We start from the raw sequence: 26,072 nt of genomic DNA, 5'->3' as shown, positions 1-26,072 counted from the left end.
GTGGCTCCCAGCCACCTCCACGCTCCTTTGATCCCAGGGCCATGCTGGCTGCAGGCCAGTCCCTGCTGTGGGCTGTGTTAATCTGTGCTGGCCACGGGTGCCTCCCGGGAGGCTCGGTGGCAGCTGGAGATTACCGGGGTCAGGGACACCCTCCATTTTCCCTTCCCCGCAGCCATGGGCAGGGCAGGGCTGGGGGAGAAGCAGCCGCAGCCTCGCTGCATGGGTGCACACGAGGCAGGGCATCCTCAGAGAGATCCCTGCTGCCTCTCAGCCTGGTTGGCACCAGCTTCTTGCAATAGCCGGGCACACATGTCCCGTCTGACACCACAACAGACAGGCCAGCTCGCACCAAAATGGACCTGTGAATTGCATTTTCAATATCCTTGCTTTATTCCTGTTTTTAAAAATAAACATATAATTTTATATTTTTTATGATATAAAAGACAAATAAAAGTTGTCTTTTATATACAGTTATTAATCCCTATCTGATGCACGTAAGTGGGCAGCAGTGCCAGTACAGTCAAACATCCCCCCTGCAAAGAGGGAGACTCAGCTGCAGGCTTAAAGAAGGAGGGGACATCATCTTTGTCCCTCTGTCACCTCCTCCAGCCTTTCAACAGGATCAAGCTCTCTCACACCTCAAGGCACCCTTGGTACCCGACCCCTGACACCTTCCTCAGACACAAACCTCCTGAAGCCAATGAGGGTCCTCAGCAGGCTTGGATCCAGAGCTGAATCCACATGATGGAGCCTTTTCAGATCATTTCAAAATGCACTCAGACCCCAGGGCTTTGTTTGCAAGCTCTCTTTAAAACAATGCAATTACAACCTACACCTGGCATTACCTGATCTCACGGACCTGGGTGGTGGAGGTGAAGCAGCCACTGGCCTAACAATGGGACACTAAACATAAAATAGACTATAATATGGAATAACACAATAAAAATTCTGTAATGTACGTGGCTGGGTCACCATTCAGTCACCTTCTTACATATGATGCTCTTTTGAGCCTCTCTACTCTCAACCCAGCAACATCCTTTAACAGCACTTGCAAAAGCCAGACCTCCCTTAGTCCTGAACCTCTGAATCAAGTTGTCCGGTGGGTTCAAAAGCTACAGAATAAGACAGATGCACACTGGTAAACCAATGGACAAGCCAAGCAACAAAAGATGAGTTTCAATGCCTTGTGCAACTAATGACAACACAGAAAATCAGAATTTCCTGTGCAACAAAGGCATTATGCTATCATTTCTTATACTTAACAAATCTAAATACTAAAGGGATACAAAAGACATTACATCTGGCATAATAGTTAATTAAAAACCACCTAGGAGACAGCCTTAGAGAATTCCAGAGAGGCAATGATGTTTTGAAATATAATGTTGGATCTGAAGAAGTCAAAAAGAGCTTTACCTTTGGCTTCATCAGGCTCTGGATCAGGCCCTTAAAATAGTTCTGGAAATGCTCCAGAAGACTTATTTCAGCTACATTTAAGCTCTGTGCTTTGCAGCTATTCAGTAATTTTCTCTGTTAGTGTTAAACTGTCCAGGGGACTTTTCTGCTCGTAAACAAATCCTCCATCTCCCTTCTGTCGCTTTTACATCGACACTGCATCACTGACTTCAATAAACAGTCTCCTGATTCACCCTGTTATGAGACACTGAGCAGAATTAGGCACCAGAGATGTGTCTAAAAGCCTTGGTTTCAGTTCTGAACATCACTTAGACTAATTAATAAAAGAAAACCACAGCCCAGAATGTTTCAATGTCTTTGGATCACAGCCTCATACACAGCCACTCGCCTTGTTCCCAGGAGTCTGCAACCATCATTTTGGGGTTTCTTTTTAGTATTGTTATTATTATTTTTGAGGGTCTTTTATGCCATTCTCCATACCTGAGTAAAAAAAGGCAATGTGTGACCCAGTGCAGTGTTCCCATGTTCTTTCTGGCCTATCCTAAGCAGCTAAAAGCTTTACTGGGTGCTGACTATTGAGCACACAACACTCAGAGCAAGACCCGCCAGCCCAGCACTGCCCAGGTTCCACAATACAGGGAAAACCCCAAGAAACTTTTAACCAAAAAGAACATTTTTTTCCAGATGTAACAGCACTTGAGGAGCAGAACTGTGTTCCACAACTGCCAGAAAAAGCAAGTTGTTCACGCCAGGACATCTGTACACCTTGCAGGTGCTTGCTCAGGCACCGTGCGGACGCAACAAAACTTTTGGAGGTTGTCAATTGAGCAAATTCATAGAAAAGCAAACTCAGTATAACTCAAGTAAAATTGCCACCAAGGGCAAGGGAACTCAAGAACCCAGGGATTTTCCTAGGAAAGTTTCTACCCCAATTTCATCTTCCCATGAAAGATCCAGAGAGTTCAAAACTGCCTGAATCCAGCAGGCACAGGAACATGATGGACCTACAGGAAATTTGTTCTAGAAGCACTTAAGTACTTCTTAAGCTAAAATACTACTACAGAGGTGTCATAAAATGATGGGACAAGAGGATGAAGCACAGAAAGGATTTGTTTAGTCTTTATTTTCCCTTATAAATATGATAATTCCTTTTTCTTAATTATTCCTTGTAGCTATGACGTATGGTTTCATAACAACTATTTACTTTTCTCCCTTTATCTAACAGCTGTCTGCTGAGAAAGATGGAAAAATAAACCAAACATGTTAAAACCAAGAGAAACTATTCATATGCCATGTATAATTGCAGGCTATATTTAAGTCTTTGTACATTATCTTTCAAATTATATTTAGTTTCAACAGGAGGGGGAAAAAATCCCCCTTACTTTCTAAAATTAGCCACAGAATTTGTATATTGTTTTCAAACCCAACTGCTCTTCCTCAGAAACTTTTGCCGGGGAATAATTAATATCTGTAGACAGGGAATCTGCCTGGATCAGATGCATTTTGACATTGGCCCACTGACGGTCACCCAGAGCACAAAACGGGGGAAGTCCTCGGGGAAAGGGCTGTGTAAATCTGGATTAGCTCTGCTGAAGTCGAACAAATCGATCTGGATTTACGCCGGCAGAGCCGAGGAGAGGACTCATCCCTCCGTCTGGCGGACGAGGGGAAGGGAAGAGCTGCGGGAAACCTCGGCAAGCCCGGGGAACTTGGGGCGATCTCCCGTAGGGACCGCGGAGCGGCTGAATGGGAACCACACGCGAGCATCGAGCCGCACCGGCCCTCCCGACGTGAGACGCTGTTGAAAACAGATAAAGAGATGGAGGGGGGAAAAAAAAAATAAATTAATTAAAAAGTCGCTGAGATACTTGCAGTGCTTTGCAGACCCTCCCGCTGCAGACACGGCTGGGCAGCACACGGGGGCACAGCGCGGCGCCGGAGCTGGGGACGATGCGCGGTGCCGGGGCACAGGGCTGGGCACCGGGCTGGGCACGCAGCCGAGGCGATGTGCCGTGCCCGAGGCTGGGGACAGGGCTGGGCAGTGCACCGGAGGCGATGTGCTCGGCCCCGGGGAGGGAGAGAGAGAGGGCGGCCGCGTCACGCCGCGCTGGCTGGACTAATATGGGGAGCAGCGAGAGGCAGAAACGCGTCCGGAAGGAAAGGACGAGCCCTGTAACACGAGAGCGAAACGGGGCACGGGCACACGCCCGGGGGGCTTGGGGACGGCCCGGGGCTTCCAAGGGGATGGCACCGGGGTGGAAGGCGCGGGAGCAAGTTTGATGCAGGGGGGTCCCTTCCCCGCAGCACTCAGCTCTATTAAACGCGGCATAATTACCCTGTTATAATCAGGCAGGTATTTGAAAGAGGCTTTAGTGTGATTTTATAATTGTGCATTATGTAACGTGCCAGCAGCGTGTCAGGCCTCAGACAACACTAAGTGCCTGTCTACAGGTCAGGCTGTAACACTTTAATGATGCTCCTTTCTCCTCTCCCCAAAAGCCTCCCGCTAACATTGCTCTCCCTAAACCTCTGCCCACTCCTGGTGGCTGCACGACAGGTGAAAACCAAAACTTTTTTACTGAGTTGCTCCTCTTTATGAGCTTTACATCATGGGGAGGGAGCTTTTATTTTTTTTTCCTTATCATCACTTTCTTTAAAGTTCATTTCCCAGGGCAGTGTCTGACCTTGCAGCAGGGACGCTCCTTGGAGGGCTGGAATGGGCTGGCAGTGGGGCACAAAATCTGAGCTGGCTCCTACAAGGGGGGATTTTTTTCCCTGGAAATTACCAGAAATTATCCCTCTGTGCTGTCCTGTTTTGGTTTCCCAAGCCCAAAGTTCTGTTAAACCTGAAGCAAAGCTTGTTAGACCCAACTCGCTGCAAGCCAGCCAGGAGCACCAGTGGAGTATTCAGCCTCTAATGAAACTGTCCCTTTTAGGGGGTAAAAGCTACCATGTCATTATGATAAGGAAAAGAAACATAGAAAAATCGTTTTAGAACTAATACAGTCTTTAAGAATGGATTTTGGCTTAAAAAGTTAGTCTCTAATCTATCTTTAGCTAATGGGTCTTAAAAATTTGCCCATGAACAAGTTTTTCTATAACTTTGTATAACACAGATTTTTTGGTTTTCTCTAAAGACTTAACATCAGCAGGGAAAAAAAAAAAAACCTCAGCCACAACTCCCACTTCCCAAGACCCCTTGAAAACCCTAAAACCTGGCTTAGTGTTGACAGTCAGCCCTCAAGTGCCATGAATATTGAAAATTACTCACTTCTTCCAACACACCTTAATCATGCCCATGGTCTGCTTTCAGTCACCTAACTTTTATACACTTAAAAATAAAATCAGTAAAACTTTTTTAGATATTTAATACTAGAGTTGGATTAAAAACTAATAAAGTACAAGTTGTAGATGTATTTCAAACAATAACTTGAATGCAGAGCAGTTTTAGTGCCTTAGGGATCCAGAAATCTTTAAAAATAATCTACAACCTGTTGGCAGGGCTCTCAGTATTGCAGTAAAAGCAAAAGTTTAGCAAACTGGGAAAACTCAATTCAAGATGAGAGATGAAATTATAAGTCCAGTGAAGTATGGACTTGTTTTTTTTCACAACATAAAAGTAAACTTCTAAATTTATAATTAAATAAAAAAGGGTAAAGGGAAAACTTGGAGCTTAGCAGAATTTTTAATTTTTTTCTGCATGTTTTGGTACAACAGTATCATTTGATGTGTCAAATCTCTACATTCAAAAAGCTCTTGCAATATGATGATAAAAATAAAACTCAGGCCATTCTTGTTATGCAGAACAGTGATTAACAAAGGCTTTGTTCCATACAAAGAGCAGTGAGGCATGTTTTTGCCATGAAAGATAAGGGATCTTTGGACAAAATTTTGCACTTTTATGACTCACAAGGTGACCTCCTGGTGGGAGGCCAAGCTACACCTCCTCAAAGGTGGGAGTGTGAGAAGAGAGGGAATTTTTGTGGTTCTTTTGCCGTCTTTCATGGGAATTTGCCTCTGTGAACTCAGACTGGTTAGAAACCAGAAAAGGAGGGGCACAAACAGTGGCTGTGACAGCTGGTACTGCATGAATTGAACAAAATCACTCTGTCCTGAGCCAGCTGAGGGACTGGGACAGGGGATAACTGTAATAAATGTGTTCTTATTCGTCTCCCAAGCTGAAATCTGGGATCTCACTCACTGCAAATGGACAGCCCGGAGCTAGTACCACCAGCTCCAGAATTATTGGGAAATAAATAAGGAAACACAATTCTAAGGGAAAGAAGATACATTTATAAAGGTGAGCAGATCACCTGCAGCTGCACTGAAAGGAAGACACCGTGTATGTAACAGAGCAGAAGGATCCTTCCTACACAACAAAGTTTCTGAACTACCTGGGTCTCTTCAGTGACACAAAAACTGCCAGAAGGAGAGAGGAGTTAGGGACATTCCAGTTCTGGAAAAGTTTTCTTTTCCTCATTATTAGCAACTCTAATTACTTTGAAAGAAGAGCAATGAGACAAATCCTGTAGAGCCAGAAATGTGACCTGATTTCCTTCCTGATTTAGAAACTGTCACTTTGCAAGTGAAACCCAAAGAGACGGAGCCAGGTCAAAGTGGGCTCCTCAGTTTGGTCTGCAGAGTAAATAATAAACCAAGATCAATAGAAACATTTCCAGGGTTTCCTTCTGGTAGGTGTTATAAGGATGATCCTTTTTAAAGGATAAATAAACACATGTTTATCTGAACTTATTGCAATCACCCATGACACCATGGAAGAGATAATCACTACAAGCAAACAGAAATATACCCAACAGAGTTCATGTATTTTGCTCCAGGTTAGATGGTGAAAGGAGGGAAAAGCGATGACAGAACTACAACTATAAATTGCTTTATACCATGATTAAGGCCCTACCTCGAGACAATGTGTAAACACAAAGCAGAAATTCAAGTGGATATTTAAGAATGATACTGCTTCTGAGTTACCAAAGTTCTATTTCAGAGAACTGAGAAATTAGTTGTTGTCATCTTCTAACAATAAGAGCTATAATTTTACAAAGTAAATCATCAGAGACAAGTTATGAGGTAGCAATTTTCAGGAAGAACTGAGCACCCACCCTCTGAAAACAACAGGTCCCTTCTATGTTTTTCAAGCTGAACTTTCAAAAACTAAGGCACTAAAGGTGATAACAGATAACAAGTTCCTTCTGAAAAGCAGGACTAGGATTTCCAAATGACCGCCAACATGGTTTAATATGCAACCCAAAATGTTCTTTACTCCCATACACCTTCAAAACACTAAACAGAAAAAGATAAGTTAAACCAATCTCTATCTAACATCATAAAGAGGATATTTAAAGAAATTAAAAGTAGCTATATTTCATTGATCTCCCAGTCAGGATGACATTTCCCATCAGTAAATTTTTTTAAACATAATTTTGACAATGTGTTTAGATCAAGAACACAGTAACTACTCAACCTTTTCCTGTCACATGTAAAGGTCCTGGGGGGCAGTAGCTGGTGCCACAGGTGTTAGTCCATCACAGCGAGAACCGAGGCCACTTTCTGGTTCAAGCCAGGAATAAAATGCTCTCAACTCTGTTGCAGTTTTAAAGTCTGTACCCATGAGCTGTCATTCAGAGTCACAAAGTCTCGTGGTCTACATACCCCCTTCATGGTCAAGGTATTTGGGCTACATACCCAATGATGCAACTGAATACCTTTGTGACCTCTGACGAATGATTGAGGGCATGAAACAGGATCCGTTCTGCCACACTGTACAGAGCCCTGGCATGCTTTAAATCTGCAGGGCTCCTTGCAGCACAAACCACTTCTGTGTGAGAGCTCTGGCTTTAGAAGCTGACCCTTCCTGCCTGTAAAACCCTCAGAGCCTCAGAGAGAAGAGCAAAGCTGCGCTGTGGATGGTTCAGAGCGAGCGGCAAGAGCTGAGAAAAACCACGTTACAACACCCAACTCCAGTCCTGAGCAAGTTCAGTAAAATATTAATCTGTGATTATTTCTGGCAATATTGTGATCTGCCCCCCTACCAAAGTTACATAACTCCACTACTCAAGGCTGAGAGCTTTTGGCACATTAATCTAAAAATACCACAACTTCCATTGCTTACATGTTGAGACATTTGCCCCAAAAAGACATAATATTTCTTATTAAGGACTCTCTGTCTCTGGAACTCTTTGTCAACCACATTTGCCACTTGAAAAGGCTACACCAGTTTAAAAAAATATTAACAAAACCAGTGAACATAACTCCAAATCCAGCTGTATCATTCCCATCCCAACACTGGGGCTCCCCTCAACTTTTTGGAAGAGCGTGTCATCAAGGCAACGCACCCAAACCAGCAGAAGTAACACATCCAAAACCACCACTTTCTTGGTCCATTCGAATCAGAGGGTTTCACCTCCTCACTGCCTCACAGCTCTGACCTTTCCAATTCTCTGCCACCACAAGCTTATGGGATCTGCCGGATCCATCTGCGTCTCCACCTGGTCTGCTTCCCCACGCCAAAAGCAGGGATCAAATATACGTGTCTGGAAACACATCCCTGCTTTTTCTTCATGCCACCCGGGGGGAACCCCCTCGCCCGTTTAAGACAACGGGAAGCCTCCAAGACCACTTCTGCCAAACCCCGAAATCCTGGGAAATTGCAGCAAAATGAACTTCAGCACCTTGGACAGGACACACGGACGGAAAATCGCCGAAATCGGCTCATTGGCCCCGAAAATGCCGTGCCTGGACGTGACCCTCTAGGACACATCTGCGGGCCTGTTTATTTTTAGTATTGACAAATCCTCTTTGAACCACCGTGTTTATTCCACCATCCACCCTGTGTTTTGGGGAGAGCTGCTCTCCAGCCCGGCAGGGGCAGAAATCGGGGCCACCAACTCCGGATCCAAGGCTCGTCTGCAGGAGCAGCCTCTGCCCCGGCTGGGACTGGAAAAGCTCAGCTCAAGCACTCCCAAGGCTCAGCTCACCCTTTGCATGGCCAAACGGGACCTGTTGCCATAGATGTGCCTGGCTCGTGTGCTTATTCACTTTTTGGAAGCTCATCCCCACCTCCTCACCCAAATCGCCAAGAAAAATAGAGTTGAAAGGTCTGATTTATTCCCATTGCAGCCACGCTTCGGTTGCATAAATTTTGCTTTAATTTAGCTTTTGTTCTGTCTCACGGTGCTCCCAGTATGTCACTGTTCCCTCAGGGCTGCCTTGATAAAATCATTATCACCTTGCTGGAGTGCAGCAGAGCTCTCCCCGATTTGCTTTTATTTACATGAAGCCAAGTCAAGTTTTTAATTTGTGACTCCAAATATTTTAAGCCAAGGTGTTCTACAACGGCTTTGAGGTGCTTGGTGCCATTAATAAACACACTTAAAATATGCCAGTTCTTATAACAAGTAATACCAGTAACACCCTTGCCATACAGAAGAACGATATATCTCCCCTGCCGCCACAGAAATGACCATTCCAGCTCATTTCTTCCCTTCAACACCTGCCACTACATTTCCACTCACACACATCTGACACCGGATAACATCAACTGAACAATTGCAGAGTATTTTCTGCCTTGCTGGCTCTTCCCGGCACTTGTGGGTGCGGAAGCAAGATGGAAACTAAAGCGAATCTCTGCCAGAATTACCTTTAAAACAGCAATATGCATTTCTATCCATATGATTCTGCATCCTCTGCTTCTACAGCCCAACACAAGCTTTGCTGTGCCAACTTCCCTCCGCTCCAGCCCCCCCGGTCCCTCTCCGCACCCGGCTGGGACGGGACGGTCGCGGTGCCGGTGCCGCCTCCAGGAAACTTTGGGAAGGGAAAACCCCAGCACTGCTCATTCCTCCTCCGCGACACGCTCTGAACCGGGCATCCTTTCTGTTTCTTTCTTTTTTTTATTATTATTATTATCATCATTTTATTACCAAAGCAAACCAACAAACGGAACAAAAATAAAAAAAGAGAGAAACTTACATTGGTTTATTTAATTTTTCCTTGCTAAACCACCAAGAGTCCCAGAGCCACTTCATTGTATCCACAGAGTTTTAGTCCGCGAGCGGTCCCGTCCCGCGGGGAGCGAGGGCCCGGCTGCCGTGCGCGGAGCGCGCTGCCGCCCCGCCGCCGAGCGCGCATGGCTCGGAGCCGCCGCGCCGTCTGTGCGGCTGCCGCGGGAGCGGAGCGGAGCCAGCGCAGCCCCGGCCGGGCGGGCGGGCGGCGGGGGGGGAGTGGGGAGGGATGGAGGGAGGGATAGAGGGAAGGAAGGAGGGAGGGATGGAGCGACGGAGGGAGGGGAGGCGCCGCCCGCCCCGCCGAGCGCGGCCGGGGCGGGGCCGCAGCGCCCCCTGCCGCCGGTGGGGCACGGCGTGAGGGGAAATGGCGGGGAGGCGGCGGGAGCAGGCCCGGGCAGCGGAGCGAGGCCGAGGGACAGGCCGGGAAGGAGAAATTATGACAGAAAAGTGGGGAGGAAGGAAGGATGAGAAGGGCTGAGAAGAAAGGGATGAAAAATGGCACACTGAAGTGGGATGATGGACTGCTAGAGTCATAGGCTTGTTTAGTTTGGCCGTGGGAAATGTGCGAGGGAGCGATATTGTCAGAGTCAAAAATACCTCCAAGAGCATTAAGTTCAACTCTGAAACCAGCATGGCCAAATCTGCCACTAAGCTCTGTCCCCAAGCGTCACATCTGGTGCCATGGTCTAAGGAGTGAGGCGGGATGAACATGACTGGGAGAGGAAAGGTGGGATGGGGAAGGATGGGGGAAGCTGCAGTGGAAGTGGGGGTGCCATGGGGACCTTGGAGAGAGAGAGGGTTTAATCAGGGCTAAGGGGATGGAGGAGAGGCTCTGGCAGAAGGACACAGCAAGGGATCCCTCAGCACACACAGGGAGGTGTGAACAGTGCCAAAGCTGGACACTCTGACCACCCCCAACCAAACCCGATCCTTCCAAAACATAATAAATGTGCACATCAAGTGGGACTGAGCACCTGCAGCTGCCTGACACAGAGCCCCCAGCCTCAAGGAACAGCTCCCTGGATCATGGTTACAGCACAGCGATTCCAGTGAGTGAAAACAGCAGCTTTCACCCAAAATAAGCTGCCCAGCAGCGACTGGGAAGATCATGGGTAGGTAGACATAGGTGAAGAGAGAAGTGGCAAGGATCTTCCAGCCATGTGAAGCATTCAAGGTGGTAAAAGTGAAACAAACTTCTGAAAAATTGAAAAAACCCTCAATTACTGAGGTAAAACAAACAAGAGGCTGGTATTGCTTTACTGCCCCACTGATGTGTTGGGAAGTGTCTGCCACCACTCTGGAGAGAGTGTGGAGCTGTAGCAATACTCAGGTGACAGCAGCTCAGGGTGGGGAAAGGTGCTGGGAAAAGAGCAGATCATTGAGGGGAAAAAACTGAGGGGCTGCAGTGGCTCTGGGAAGGCAGTTCACTCAAGAAAAGTGGACGACTGAGGAAAAGCAGGTGTGCACTCTAGGACAAGCTCATGCTCAAGGAAATTATTGATTGAGGGATTAAAAATGTGCAAAGATTCTGGAAATGCAGGAAATGATGGAGTATATCATAGGGAAGAGCTGGGTGAGGAAGAAGAGAGAAGGAAGTGAGAAGAGAGAGTGGAAGTCAGAGACTAGAAAAACATAACAATCAACAGGAGATGGAGGGGAATGAAGACCAAAAAGGCAGAAAATATGGACCTGGGGAACAGAGCCAGTGAAAGCATAGAGCAGCACAGAAAGATGTGAGGCAGAAGACAAATCCTCAAATGTTAACCTCTCAACATGAGGCTGAAGAGTGGCTGCTCAAAGGGAGGCAGGTTCTCATGAGCACCCAAAGAATATGGGGTGGGCACATCTTCAACCCCATAAAGGCAAATGGTGAATCCTTGGCATCTCAGCCACCGTGCCAACACATCTCTGCAGGACACCTCTAAATTACAAGAGGCAACATCATCTTTTCAGTAATATTAGTGGATTTCCAATATCTTATTTAAATTCAACCAAAACCAGAATCCACACCAGAGTAAGAAAGCTGTGCAAGGATGGCTGCTGGGGTCACTCTGCTCATCCCAGCTGCAAAGCTCTGCTGGAAATCCTCCACACTGGGATGGTCACAGTATGTCCCACCCTAACAGTGCTCTCTGCACCCAGAAACACTCCCAGGGGTATTCTGACCTTCAGAAACTCCTATCACAGAGCCATGACATCAAAAAATGGAATTTCCTGCCCCAAATACCTAAAAAATATTATTGTGAGGTAGTTGGGCTTATACAGAGAGAAGACACATGAACCTACAGCTGCTTCCTGTGAAGGAGGAGTAAATATAAGGCTTGGACTCAATGATCTTGGAGGTCTTTTCCAGCCTCAGTGATTCTGTGATTCACAGACTGCAGCACAGTGCTCTGTGCTGATGACACAACAGGTGCTGGTGTGAATAGAAAGTTTGAGAGTATTTTCATTTTATATAAAAATATATATATCTATATCTTTTATATTATTTATATTTTATGTAAAACATTTTTATTTTATTATTAAATAAATTTTATATTTTATATAAAATAAAATTTTATATACTATTATATATGAAAATATTTTTGTAATCTTTTCCATCCCATTCTTAATCTAGTCAGAATTTATGAATGTAAACCCTCTGTCCTCCCTTGTTCTTCAGAGCTGCAATAGCAGTGATCTCAAGGTGAAGAGCAGGCAGCATCTTACTGTCACAGATTTAGTAGCACAGCCAAGGAAAGGAGGAAAAGCCACAAAATTTCACCTAATGTCCCATACACTGGTCCTAAATAATTTCTTGTCTTTCTTTTGCTGTCCATAAGAGAATTTCTCTGTAAATTTTTAACTCTAATGCTTTTTTTACAGAGGGACAAAACACTATTAAAACCTCATTGAAGCACCAGGATGACCCATCTGTTTCATGTGTCTTTACAAATACAGAAATTACTCATAATACTAGAAAATCCTCAATCCTGTGATAATGAAATCAGCTCAGTCTGAACTCAGCTTATAGAAAAAAACAGCAATATTTACAAAGGGAATAAATCAGATTAATAAAAGGTAGGAAGAAGCACAAGAGAAGGAAAGCCACCTTTAAAATTTCTTCCATGCCAGGAGCAGGACTGCTATGGTTCCCCCATTTTCTTCTCCCCAAAAAAAAAGAATCCTTTCCCCTACTTTTCAAGCATTTATGTGCTTTTTGGCTTCCTCTTTTTAAATTGCCTCCCTTCAGAAGACACAGAAATGTAAGCCAGGAGCCCACAATGAAATCAGCATCTCCAAATCCAACAGCAAATGGGGGAACACCCTTGGCACAGGAGACCTCCAAGTGCAAACAATAATTATGAAGTAGCAAGGCTAATTGGAGCCCCATAGGCTAATCAGAGAGAAAAAAAAAATATTAAACCTGTGCTGCCTTGCCAAAATCTTCCCCTCTGCAAGAAGCAGTCAGGTAGTGCTGGCTTACTGACTGTCTGAAAAAGTTCAGGCAAGTCAGCAGAAAACTAATAAATGTGCATGTCAGGTGGGAGTAAGTACCAGCAGCAAAAAAAATACTATGGGAGATCAGTTGGTGTCATCTTTCTCTTCACTTCTCCCTTAAAAAATACCTTTTTCCCCTCAAAGTGAGCACTGCATTCTTAAAGGGATTATAGACAGCAGTGCTGGTTGCAAAAAATCCATTTGTTCTCCCAAAAATGCTCATAGAAACTTTCTTTTATCCCAGTGACATTTGTAAGTGCCTTTTTAAGGAAACCAAGAGTCTGAAAAATATGCAGTTCATGAAAGCCTGAGCTTGGGAAAAAGTTTTAGTTTAAAGTATACTGTGTATTTTGTTTATTGAAACAAGTTGAAAAAAAAAAAAAGGTTAAGTGTTTTTTCTTGCAAAATTCAATTTGGAAAAAAAAGTAGTGCTTTCCTTTACAATTTGAAAGGTTTCTCCATGCCCTCCCACCTTGCTAGCACTCAGTGAAGTGCTTTTGCTTTCCACAGACTTTGACTTTTTATAAACCCTTTTACTACCTGGGATAAGTGCTGAGAGAAGCTCCTTTAGCACGAGGTGCCATGAGGCTGTAGTGCATAAAATTCAGTTTAGCCAACACTTCCCTCTACTGGGAAAGGAAAATACTGCCATTTGTTTTAATTCCCTTTGAAATAAAGGAAGAGGGTGTGAAGGGGCTTTCCTGCCCAAAGATGGGAGATTTGGGGGCATGTGGGATGAAAAAAGGGCAATCACCAATACATCGCTCTTTTATTATCCAAACAAAAGAGGTCTGGACACCCCATATTGATTTCCCCTCAAGGAGGACGCCCACAAATTCCCTTCACTGATGGTTTTTCAGCCTCACTGAGAGGGAATCACCAAACCAGCAGGGCTGGGACCCCACCACACCATTCTAAGGAACAAACCCACTCTGCCAAACACCCTGTGTGGATCTCACACTGAACCACAGCAGGGAACGATGTTAAAACTTCATTGTATAACGCACTCTGCGATCTGGATTTATTCCTCCCTCTAATGAGAGCCCTGATTCCTCCTCATCCCCCCCACTTCACTTGCAATAAGCAAAGAGACCCTGACACAAACCCAGCTGCTGTGTCAGGCTACATCTGTATCAGTCTTCAGCTTCTGCCTTTTAATTAAGTGTATCATCCTCGTGGAGCAGCTCTCATCGAGCATCCACGGGGAAATCCTGTAACGCCTGGATAAATTGCTACATTTGTTCAATCAGACTCAAAGATAGAGCCCTAAAGCGAGCTCATCTAATTTAATGGGGGAGAAAAAAAATTTACAGGCTGGCAGTGCCTCTGTCAACGACTGTGTCCAAGTGTAAAGAAAGCATTCAATGCTCTGATAGACATAACAGCTCACATCATTAAAGTAAAATTAATTTTCCTCTCCCTGAAATGGCTCACCTCTCAATCCCTCCAAAATTAGGTTGCTTCATGTCTAACCAGAAGACAGCTGCATTTTAATTTATAGGTGAAAGAAGGTTATGTTGGGCTGGGCTGAATTTTGACCCATTACCATGCTTTTGCCACCTGAGGCCAGCACAAATATTTGGTTATTAGGCAGTTCAGAGAGCAGAGGAACACAGCTTCATTAACAAGGGAAAAGCATTTACATGGGATTTCCTGATTAGCTTGAGTTTCCAGAAAAGCTTTCTGTGCTTTTTGGAGGAAGCAAAGATATCCAAGCATCCCCTTTTCCTACATCAGATAAAGCCTCCTAAAAGGGGATGTCACACTCTGAGCCTGTGTAAAGTCAAAATTTATTCCTTCCTTTTTGTGTCAAAAACATGATTCAAGACACAAAAATCTTTTTACCCTCTTCCACCTAACAGAACACCAGAACTAAAAGCATCTCTGACAGAGTCAGAGTAAGCTGGTTGATTGATTAGTTTCAAACACCTGCAACCTGTATTTAGAAACAAGCCTTGAGAAGCATCTTTGAGGCACAACTAACAAGAAAATCCCCACAAGGACTGCAGGGAAACTCCAAGTGATAATTTTCTGTATTTAATACCCTGAACCGTCTCTTTTCCATCATGCCCTCCCTGCTTCATTTTAACACTAATTAAAGGCAAACTTCCTTCCACTACATTTACTTAATATTTTACATGAGTCATGAACCATTTCCTTTTTACTCTTTAATTTGAATCTCCTTATTAATTTCAATGCCTATTAGTTTGCATTCAGACTCCACCATTTCAGCTTCTGGGAAGTGCTTAGGGTACAAAGACCTAAGCAATAATGGCCACAATGTTTTTCAGCACAGAAACAGGCCTGGGGACTTCCTTAGGCCTGCTCTAGACTGTTGATGCTCACATAGGTCAGATCTTGGGCAAATTGTGGTCACAAGTGGTTAAGTGACTCAGAATTTCTGAAGAAACCTGACCAATCTGAGGCAAATTAAACTGTGCTCTTCTCCTGTTCCTTTTCTTATAGAGTTTCCTGTAAGGGCACTGAAGGACAAAGATTTTTGTGGTGCTTCTTTCTCAGGTGCTTCTCATTGATCCTTTCATCCTTAAATTAAGTTCTAAATCCAGGATTTGTAGTCTACTCAGCTCTGACTCTCCATGTTATTTTATTTGCAGAAGTGCCCTCAGAGCATAAAAATGTGACAATATTTTCTTCTGAAAAGAGGACAGCATGAGGACAGCCATGGAAATGATCATGGGTCAGTTGGACTCCATGATCTTAGAGGGCTTTTCCAACATTAATGGTTCTGTGATTCTACAACTGAATTCAGGGATTAGACAATTATCATTATTATTTTTTCAGCATCTTCAAGCTGATCAGCCTAAGGAGCTCCAGGTGGACATGAGGCCTGCCCTCGAGCTCTTGTAGCTCTGAAACTCTTAGCCTGATGCTGCAAAGAATAATTTAGGTAGGAAAAAACCTCCAGGATCATCAAGCCCAGCAGCTATTAACCTGATACTGCCAGGTCCACCACTAAACCCTGTCCCTACATGCCATATCCACATATTTTTCAAACCCTTCCAAATGATGGTGACTTCGCCACTTCTCTGGGCAATGTGTACCAACCTCTGAATGCCCCTTTTGTGAAGTAATTTCTCCAAAGATCCAACCTAAACCTACCCTGAGGCCATTTGCTCTTATTCTTATCATCAGGGAGAGGAGAGGGAGGGAGCAAGTAAGCATCACACAGCCACTTGCTCACTCCCCTACCAGTGGTACCAGGGACAGAATTGGAAGAATAAAAGTGAGAAAGTTCATGGGTTGAGATAAAGACAGTTTGAGAGAAAAAGCAAGAGCCACACACACAAGCAAAGCAAAACAAGGAATTAATTCTACATTAATTCTGCCCATGGGCAGGCAGGTGTTCAGTGATCCCCAGGAAAGCAGGGCTCCATCACTCATAATTCACTTGGGAAGACAAAAACCATCCCACTCACTATTCCCCCTCCTATTATTCTTTATTCCCCCCACTTTATTCACTGAGCATGATGTCATATGGTCTGGAACCCCTTGGTCAGTTAGGGTCAACTGTCCTGGCTGTGTCACCTCCCAGTTTTCCCACTCCCCTCACCAGTAAGGCACTCTGAGAAGCAGAAAAGGCCTTGGGTCTGTGCAAGCCCTGCTCAGCAATAACAAAAACATCTCCATATTACAAAACCAGTTTCCAGCATAAATCCAAATAGCACCATACTAGTTATCATAAAGAAAATTTACCCCAGGCAAATACAGCACATTCCACCCCTTGTTCCATACCATTGGCATCATGTTCAGGTGATAAAATACTCAACACAACTTAATTAACCTTAACTTCCCTTCCCATCCTTCAAAGCAATAAACAGTTGAGGTATCTGAATGACCAGAGGCCAAGAAAAGAGGCCATCAAAATCCTGTCCTTCTCATAAAGGGCATGAAACCTGGTCCAAAACACATGTGAGAAGGGTGTGTAGGGAGCCAAGCAGAGCCCCCATCTCACTGGAGACTTCTGCTGGGAAGATGCCTCAGTCCCAGCAGTAAAAGCTGTGGTGGTGGGAACGTGGGCCAGAGATTCTCAGCAATGGTCAGAGTAGTTTTCTTAACAAGGTCTGCAGTAAAAGGATCTTTGTGTCCATTTAGTCCTTGACTTAAGCTTGACTTTCCTTCCCATCCTTCAAAGCGATAAATAGATGAGGTATCAAATGACCAGAGCCCAAGAAAAAAGGTCATGAACTTCCAATTCTTCACACAAAGGGTGTGAAACCTTGTCTGAATGCATGTGAGAAGGGTGCATAGGCAGCCAGGCAGAGCCCTCATCATATCACTGGAGCCCTATGTTGTGAAGAGGCCTCAGTCGCAGCAGCAAAAGCCTCTGGTGTTGGGAATATGGGCCAGAGAGTCTCATCAATGGTCGGAGTAGTTTTCTTAACAAGGTCTGCACCAAAATGTTCTTTGTGTTCATTTAGTCCCTAACTTTGGGCTCCATCAGTCACAGTGGCCACTCAGGACAGGAGGAATGGTGTGTTGTGCTGGGTTACTGGGCACCAAACCCATCTCAGGTCAGATCACTCTGCTCTTTCACTGCTTGTTTTAATGCCTTTCCTCCACTGGTCCATGTGGCTCCTGGTACAGTGATTCCTGTAATGTGCTTAGTCCTCCACAGCTGCAGGGAGCTGCTCCTCACCATCATCTTCACCACAGGTTTCAGGGGCATCTCTGCTTCTCCTCCTCCAGAGTGGTGTTCAACCCATGGGAAACAGCTCCCCACAAACTTCTCCAGCAGAGATCCTTCCCACAGGCTGCAGTTCTTCACTGGCGTGATCTCCACAGGATCACAGCCTCCTTCAGGCATTAACCTGCTCCAGCATGGGCTCATCCACAGTTCACAGCCCCTTTGGCTGGAGCTCACTCTTGGCAGTCCCAGCCTGTCCAGCTCAGCAGCACAGACACACCAGTGATGCCCTGGCCATCTGCCAGCCCAGGCAGGGCTGTTATCATCACCAGGGCTCTTATCAATATGTGCCCAGGCACAGCAGAGTACCTTGACCAGCAATTGTAAAAAGGAGCCACTAATGAGGCTCTAATGCACAGCCAGACAAGTGAGCCCCATGGCAAGCACAGGAGCCTGCCAATCAATAGCTAAATGGCAATAACAATCAATCTAGCACATTTCAATCAAATCTCTCATTGTCTCTAACCCTTTGAGCTGCACATTGAGCATGACAAAAAGTCTGTTGTGGTTTAATCCCAGGCAGCCACTCAGTCACTCCCCCACCAGCAGGATCAGGGAGAGAATCAGAAGAGAAAAAATGAGAAAACTCATGGGTGGATATAAAGACAGTTTAAAAGATAAAGCAAAAGCCACACACATAAACAAAGCAAAACAAGGAATTCATTCAACACTTCCACTGGCAGGTGTTCAGCCATCTTCAGGAGAGCAGGGCCCAATCACACATAGTGATGAATTGGGAAGACAAATGCCATCACCCCAAACATCCCCCCATTTTATTTAGTGAGCATGTGGTGTGGAATATCTCTTTGGTCACTGGGGATCAGATGTCCCAGCTGTGTCTCCTCCCAGCTTGTCATGCCTCCCCAAACCCCTCAGCAGTGTGGCAGTACAAGAAGCAGAGAAGGCCTTGGTGCTGTGCAGGTGCTGCTCAGCAATATCCAAAGCATCTCTAGATTACCAACACTGTGTTCAGCACAAACCTAGAACCTAGCCCTATACACCTTTACTGTAAAGAAAATTAACTCTCCCCAAGCAAAAATCAGCACAATTCACCAGCTACATCTTCTGTCTGAGAGGTGAAGAGTCACACATTAACCATGACATCTTTGGGCTTTCTGCTTCTCCCTTTGGTCTGTTTGCCAGCAGCCTGCAAACTCCTCACCCTCTCCTTGCTCCCAACTCCTATTTTTATATTTCCATAACATCCCACCACCAATTTCTCCCTCATCTCTATGTAGAAAGTAGTTTTAGACTAGGCTAGATCTGGTAGCTAATGCAGCAGGCCCAGTTACTTCCTGAGAATAGTTACACTGAAGTCACCAGGTTCTCCAATCATCCAGAAATTCAACCTATTAAAAATGGAGGAGTCTTTCAAATATTTGTTTTACCTCTTTGGAGAAGATTTTATACAAGCCTATAACTACTCAAGGCCATCAGCTCTTCATATTTCATCTTTAATGCCATGTCCTTCCTCTGACAGAGAGAGCCCTTAAGAACCAGATGCCCTTGACTGGAAATGTCCCATTAAAGCACATCAATGCCACACTGAGCCACCACATCTTGCTTTTCCAAGCTGACCCCTCTGAGTGCAAGGTCAGACCCTGACTGGGTATTGAATGTGCTCAGCATCGAGCAAAGTCCAATTCTTTTCCTCCTCTGCAATATTTGAGTACGCTCTCAGAGAGAGAGTTTACTTTATTTACTCTTTCGTCTATTTTCAAGCATTGATTTGGGAGTGGCTGCAAAAGGGATAGGACTGGGGCTTCTGCCAGATTTTTGGGGGGAATTGCTCTAGTCAGCACAAACACAGCCATCCACAGAAAATAACACACAACCCTAACATTTGACTCTGGTCTCCAAAAGAGTTTGGAGACTGCAACAGCCCCCTCTTTTCAGAGCATCGTGAAGTCCAACAGCAAGAATGGAAGCTGGAAAAGGATTTCCCAGCACCTTTTAATTCTCACATACTGCTGCTCCTAACTGATTTTCACTCCTTAGCCCTTTCTGTACTCATGTTCATATAGAAAAAAACAAAAAGGACAAACAAAAGCTAATTTCCATAGTGTTTAAAGTAAAAGAAAAGTTGAAGAGCAAACACAGGTGAGACACAGGCAGGAACTTCTGAATGCAGTGACAACGGGCCCCATTTTCTTTTACACCATTTAACTACTTTTCTAGTAAAAATGGAAACAGGAAAATCACTTCTGTCAGACCCACCCCAAAAAACATACCACAACTCCAAATGTGTCTTTTCACACCTCAGACAGAGTACTAAAGACAAAGAAAAGAACAACAACAAAACCCTTCCCATAAAACAGGCAAACAAATGCAGCCATTCCTTTAGAAAAAAAAAAAAAGAATCAAGGATAAACTCATCAAGTCTACAGACATAGAAAGCCTGGCTTTCAACAAACACAGCAAAAATGTCTCTAAAAATAGAGAAATGTTCCTATATCTGCACTGCTATCTTGTTAGCTATGAATGCTATTGGTGGTTCAGAGCATAGGTACCAACAAACTCTAATCCTTACTCCAACAACAAGAACCAAACAAACAAAACACACCAATCTTCTCTCCCAAAAAAATTTAAAAACAAGCAAACATCAAGAAAAAAAAAACCCAAAAAACAAACCAAACAACTAGCCCAAAAAACAAAACATCAAAAAACCCTAAAACACCCCTAAAAATCCCACCAACAACAAACAAAAACCCAACATCCCCCCGCAAAAAAAGCAAAGCAAAACAAATAAAACAAATCATTACTCAAATACACCCAACCTACCCACTCCTCTCCTGCCTTATAAATAGTTTGTTTCCTGATTGTTTATCCCTTTCAGCTGTTGCCTCATGCATGAACATGTTAACCCTTTCCTTGGCACATCCAATTAAGCTCCCAGCTGTTGGATCCTGTTCTTCAGCCCCACCCAAGGAGGTGAATATTGGCTGCATACCATCCTGGCTATAACAACCACGTCAAACTCAGCTGTGTTATTGGTTTGCCAGATTAGGAAGATGTTGACAAGAGCCAAAATGTTCTTGATTGTTGAGAAAATGCCTGTGTGAGAGGTTTTAAGAGCTCCTTCCATTCACATGAGAATAATAAATACAGAGGTGATAGTGAGGAACATTTTCATTAAAGGTACTTAATAAAATTTTATTGTATTATTAAAGGTGTATCAAGAACCAATGACTAAAGTCAAGCTAATTCAAATGAAGAGGTAAGCTTTAACTGTGAGGCTGATTAACTGAGAAACAAATTACCAGGTGGAAAACATTCTCCTTGATGTCCTCAGGTCAAGAGCTGGAACCCCAGCAGAACAAATGACTTTAGTCAAATAAAACCAAGCCCATCTTTAAGATATTTGTCTATACTGACCTGCTTTTCCAGTTCCTTTCAGTGAAAACATGGAAAATACCTTTCCACTTTCTGGTGTTACTCTCCCAAAATATATATATATTTGAAGACTCAGGGACCATCTCAATCCACTTAAAGTGATAAGCAAACACATATTGGATTATTGGATCTTGCTGTTGTGGGGAAACTTGTGCTTTACAACCAACAGGGTGCAAATGACAAATTTTCCATGTGCATCTTCCTGTGTGCAAGAGGCCTGGTCCATAGCCATGGGATCATGGCAAGCTTTCACAGGGAAAACTCACCACAGGAAAACTGCAAATTGCACCCTCTTATAAGCTTTGGAGGGAGGGTGGTTGATGCAGACTGTTCCAAATAAGCCTTACTCAGTACTCTGCTTTAACCCTCACATTTATTCCTCTCTCAGGAACAGTCACATTTCTTGACTTTCGTTTTGCAGGATTGAAGAAACCGGGATTCCAGTTTTCTTTCTACAAGGCTCTCTAATTTCCTGTCCATGTAGAAACCCTTTAAATCTTGTTTGGTTTGTATAAATCTTCCTTGAGCATCTCGTACCAGCGGGTGCAGAGGTGCAGCCTCACCAGTGCCTCCTCTTTGCCTCAGCACCACCTGCACCCCATGGGCTGTGTCTGAGCTTACACAGCCTCATTTAATTTCTGTGTTTCAGAATTGCATCACATTACACATCCCAGCCCTTCTGTTCCAGTAGGAGACCCGAGTCTCCACACATGTGGAAACTGGGAATATTTCTCTGTCTGCTCTGGGGTCCCCTGACCCCCAGGGCAGCACTGACTTTGACCCTCATCCATGGAGAAAGTTTCCCAGACTTCAAGGCAGACTGGAATCCACAAAAGTGTGAAATAGATTATAGAGAGCAGTGTAGGTGTGTCACTTGGTGAGAAATTGAGGTTTTGGGGTTTTTAGTGTGTTGTGGATGGCAGCAAGATGGAGGGCACAGGGTGTCATCCTGGGTTTCTTCTTCATGCTGCTTCTTTCTCCTTCTCCATGGGTTTGGGTGGCATTTCGTAATTGGGCAGAAAATCTGCACTGTGGGCTCTGTGGGATCAGTTTTTGGGTTAAAAGGGAAATAATCCAGGTCTCAGTTCTTAATTGGATAGTTTAGTCTTAAAAGACTTTGTAAGAAAAGATTGTTGGCCATTTTGTGCCTTCTAATGAAAAGCTGCTGGACTCCCAGTAGTGAGACTGTTTTACTGATAAGAAATAATAAACACCTGAGTCCAAACATGAAATATTGTCCCAAGTGCCTTCAATCCAGACCCAGAGAAACCAATGACTGGTGCCCCCACACACAGGGATCTGCTGTTCCCATCCCCTGAAAGCAAATGTCCCCATTTGGCCCCCAGTGGAGCCCTTCATGCTCTGCTCCCTTACATTCTCTCAGGATAGCAGGGGATGAGATTTGCCACATTCTTATTTCTTAGAAAACACATTTCAAACCTTTTTAAATTCAATTTTCCACTTTCCTTCAAATCTTTGATTGTTTCCTCTCCAAAAGGTGCCCCACAGCCCTGCAATATACTTAGTTCAGATCAGCAAGTCTCTGCTTGAGCTGCTTGTTACCTCCTTTTCTAATGCAAGTGTTACATTTAGGTTGGATGTTGTGGATTTTTTTCTCTCCTGCAACCTTTCCTGATTTGACAGGTTCTCAGAAAATCCTGAGAGAGAGAGATCTGCAGGTTCATGTGCCAGTTCTCAACAGGATTTTTGCAAAGGGGCTGTTCTGGACCCCAGCTTCATTGTTTTAATTCCTTTCTGTGTCCATCCATGGATTTACTCACATTTCCATTCAAACATTTCTTGTTTGCCAAAGAAAATATAATCCCAGATTGACAATAGTCTTCACCAAAATTTAAGGAGATTACGTACCTGATGTTTATAATATATATAGACAGATAGATAAACTTTAAAGCTATCCAAAGCCTCATCCCTGCCCCATTTTAAACCAAACTCACATCTTCTTTACTTTTTCTTCTTCTTTCTTATATAGCCAATGATTTATTTACTACTGTTTCAGCTTCTTATTCATGGTCTCATTCTCTTTTACACTGGAAATTCTCACTCATTTTGTTTTCTGACCTTTAAACTGCAGCTTTCTTTAAGCACAACCCTCCTCCCCCTCTCTGTAAGCTCTCTGCTTCCTGCTAATATTTTTCAGTATTAAGTTATTTACCTGTTCAGGTTTCACTGTCTATACTTGAGTCAGACACCCCACATTTTTTATATATTTTTTTTTTACATTGAAAATGTCATTTTGATCAAAACCCACTAGGAGGAAGCATTCAACAAGTTTCCCTGTCCAGATGTAGATCCCAGTCTTAATTCCATTAAATTCAGATAGTTTTGAGCAGGAACTAAGGGGCCTGCTGGATCACAGATCCCCTTGAAAGTGCTGTGGCACATAAAACCTCAAATCGTGTAACTATTTACCTTCCAGTCAAACTGGCTTCTCTGCTTCTGCTAAAATCAGTTTTGTGACTCCATCCTCTGAAGAACAGAAACCACCTCTAATTTACAAGTTAATTTTTCCCTATTCTATTTGTCTTTTAAACATTTTTCTCCCTTCCTCATATTTTCCCACCTGCTTTATTTACTGAGTCACGATGCATCCTCTCAGCTGTTATTTCTAGGCTGAAAACACTAAAATTCTCATATCACACATTATTATTATTCATCCTAGTATTGCTTCCCAGCACATGATCTAGTTTTAATTCACAACTGTTGAATTGCAAAGATGTCTAGTGAACAGGAGGAAAAAATGTTGCCTTTCTTTCAAGCACAAGTGGAGTTTCATGCAGCTCCATCAATTTGCCCAAGAGCTGAGTAACACTGAACTAAATTATTCACGTGGTTCAATTAATGATAGTCTCAATGCTAAAGTCAGTTTAGCCTTTGCTACAGGTTCTGAAGAAAATATTGCTGAAGAAAATAGCTTTTTGTTAATTAATTTTTTTCCCCCCTCCCCCTTTAACACTTGACTGGTTTGCAATTATTCAAGGATTTTCCATTGCTTTGATTTCCTATGAAAAATATGTGTGCTTTAGGTGATAAAATGAAGCCCACTACAGAGAGGTACAGATGTTCTTGAGTTCTCAGGTCATTCATTATTATATTTATTCCACATCACTATCAAAGGAACAAACTGATACATCATGTTGTTGAGCTTGTGTTTCTCATGGGCTGTCAAAGGGAAAAACTCGCAGGCCTCAATTTTTTTTTGTCTGTATTAATAACCTCTTTAAAAATGCAATAATTTGGAGTAAAATTTTAAGTGATTTATAGTTTATGGAACATGTAACTGTTGAAGAGACCAAGCTGTTAATGCAGCCTGGATTAAATGACTAAAATCACATGAAATATTGCTCTGAATGACCAAAAAAGGAAAGCAATTATCTGGAAATAAGGATGTATATCATACTGCCACAATAGGAAAGAATGATGTTTTTAAGAATATTGCAGAAACCAAAATTAAGAGGGTCAGAGGCGAACCAGAAGGATTTGGAAGATTATTCATTTCTAAGGGACCATTTTCTAACTCCCATGCTTATATTCATAGTTTTATCTCCCAAATGACTGGGGCCTCCTTAGAAGATTTTCTTGTGGTCTTTCATTACATAAAGAGGGTTTATAAGAAAGATGGAGGGAGGCTTTTTATCAGGGTTTTAGACTGAAAGAGAGTAGGTTCATATTTGGCATAAGATATTTTTCTAAAAAGATGGCGATGCCCTGGCACAAGGTACCCACAGAAGCTGTGGCTGCCCCTGGATCCCTGGAAATATCCAAGGCCAGGTTAGAAGGAGCTTGGAGCACCCTGGGATAGTGGAAGGTATCCCTGCCATGGCAGGGGGTGGAACTGGATGGTCTTTAAAGTCCCTTCCAACCCAACCCAACCCAACCCAATCCAATCCAACCCAACCCAACCCAGTCTTTGATTCTGTACATGGCAAGGGAACAATCTTCCCTAAAATAGTATCACCTTTACTCAGAGTTTCTGCAGAAGGTAAAATTCACCCTAGATGGTATTTATCATTTCTTACACCAACAAACAATTCACTTAGGGTACCAAATGAACTTTGGCATCTGATCTCCTGCATTGGTGGAGTTCTGGCTCCGTTTCAGGGTGGCCTTTCCAGAGAGAAGGACATCATTGATGCTTGTATATATTCTGACCAACAATTAACTGCTCTCACAATAAACAAATACTTCTTCCTGGCACACAACTGGCAAAGATGAGTCACACCACATTTAGGTATGAATGTGTTTAATGCAATCTCCTGGGAGGATGTGATACCAGGGCTGTTCAGTGTACCCCCAAATCCATGAGAATGATGCGTGTGGCTCAGTACTGCTCCTCAATGCATCCTGAACATCTTGGGAAGCTGACACTGAACAGGCTGGAGCTGGGAAACACCATGCTACCAGTGCCATGTAGTCAGTTCCTCAGCTGGGGTTGTTCATGTGCTGTGGAAGTGGCTAAAATAATTTTAGCCAAATGAATCCATTTATTTTCATTAATACTTTTATAGTTGTTAGATCTATTTTTTTTGTTTGAAAGAATAGAGCTTCTGGGTTCTAAAGGCACAGAGCTGTTGACTTTTCTGGTATAACACAGATTCACTGCGCATCTACATTAAAATCTGAGGGAGTATTAGTCAAAACTAATAAAAGGTGCTACCATTTCAGGAATGGCTAGGGAGAAGTTAAGGGAATACCACAGATGAAACTAAAAGTTACTATAAATATTATTTATTTGCAACAGTCTTCAGACAATATTAACTGAAAACAAAGTCTTGTTATTAGGTGTAATTTACGATCCATAGTAAAAGAGAAATTCTGTCCAAAAAGCTCACAATCTGAAGCGATGGAAAAGACAGGAGAAGAAAGCAACATAAGACATAAGAATATAACTGCTACCGGGGAGAAGCGGCATTGAAGAGAGAAGAAAACTTGCTGCAGGTTGCAAACAAGTGCACAGCAGGTCCCGCTCAATCACTGGATTCTTTTCCAGCTCAAATCAATGGGGAGGGAAAAGCTCACCTGAGCCTTGCCAGAACCTGCCA

General features: G+C 43.7%; 1 protein-coding gene across 1 annotated transcript in view; it reads right to left on the bottom strand.

The window, feature by feature from the left end:
• The window catches only part of LOC131094203 (sodium channel protein type 5 subunit alpha-like), a 214,261-nt gene extending 204,788 nt beyond the window's left edge, over window positions 1-9,473 (bottom strand). The window contains exon 1 of the mRNA XM_058041717.1: window positions 9,400-9,473. The gene's annotated coding sequence lies outside the window, so the exon portion shown is untranslated. The remainder of the gene's footprint in view (window positions 1-9,399) is intronic.
• Between the last annotated feature and the right edge of the window lie 16,599 nt (window positions 9,474-26,072).

This window comes from Melospiza georgiana, chromosome 1, assembly GCF_028018845.1.
Source record: "Melospiza georgiana isolate bMelGeo1 chromosome 1, bMelGeo1.pri, whole genome shotgun sequence".
NCBI classification, from domain to species: Eukaryota; Metazoa; Chordata; class Aves; order Passeriformes; family Passerellidae; genus Melospiza; species Melospiza georgiana.
Note: the sequence above shows the minus strand (reverse complement) of the source record. Positions and strands in the feature narration are given on the sequence as shown.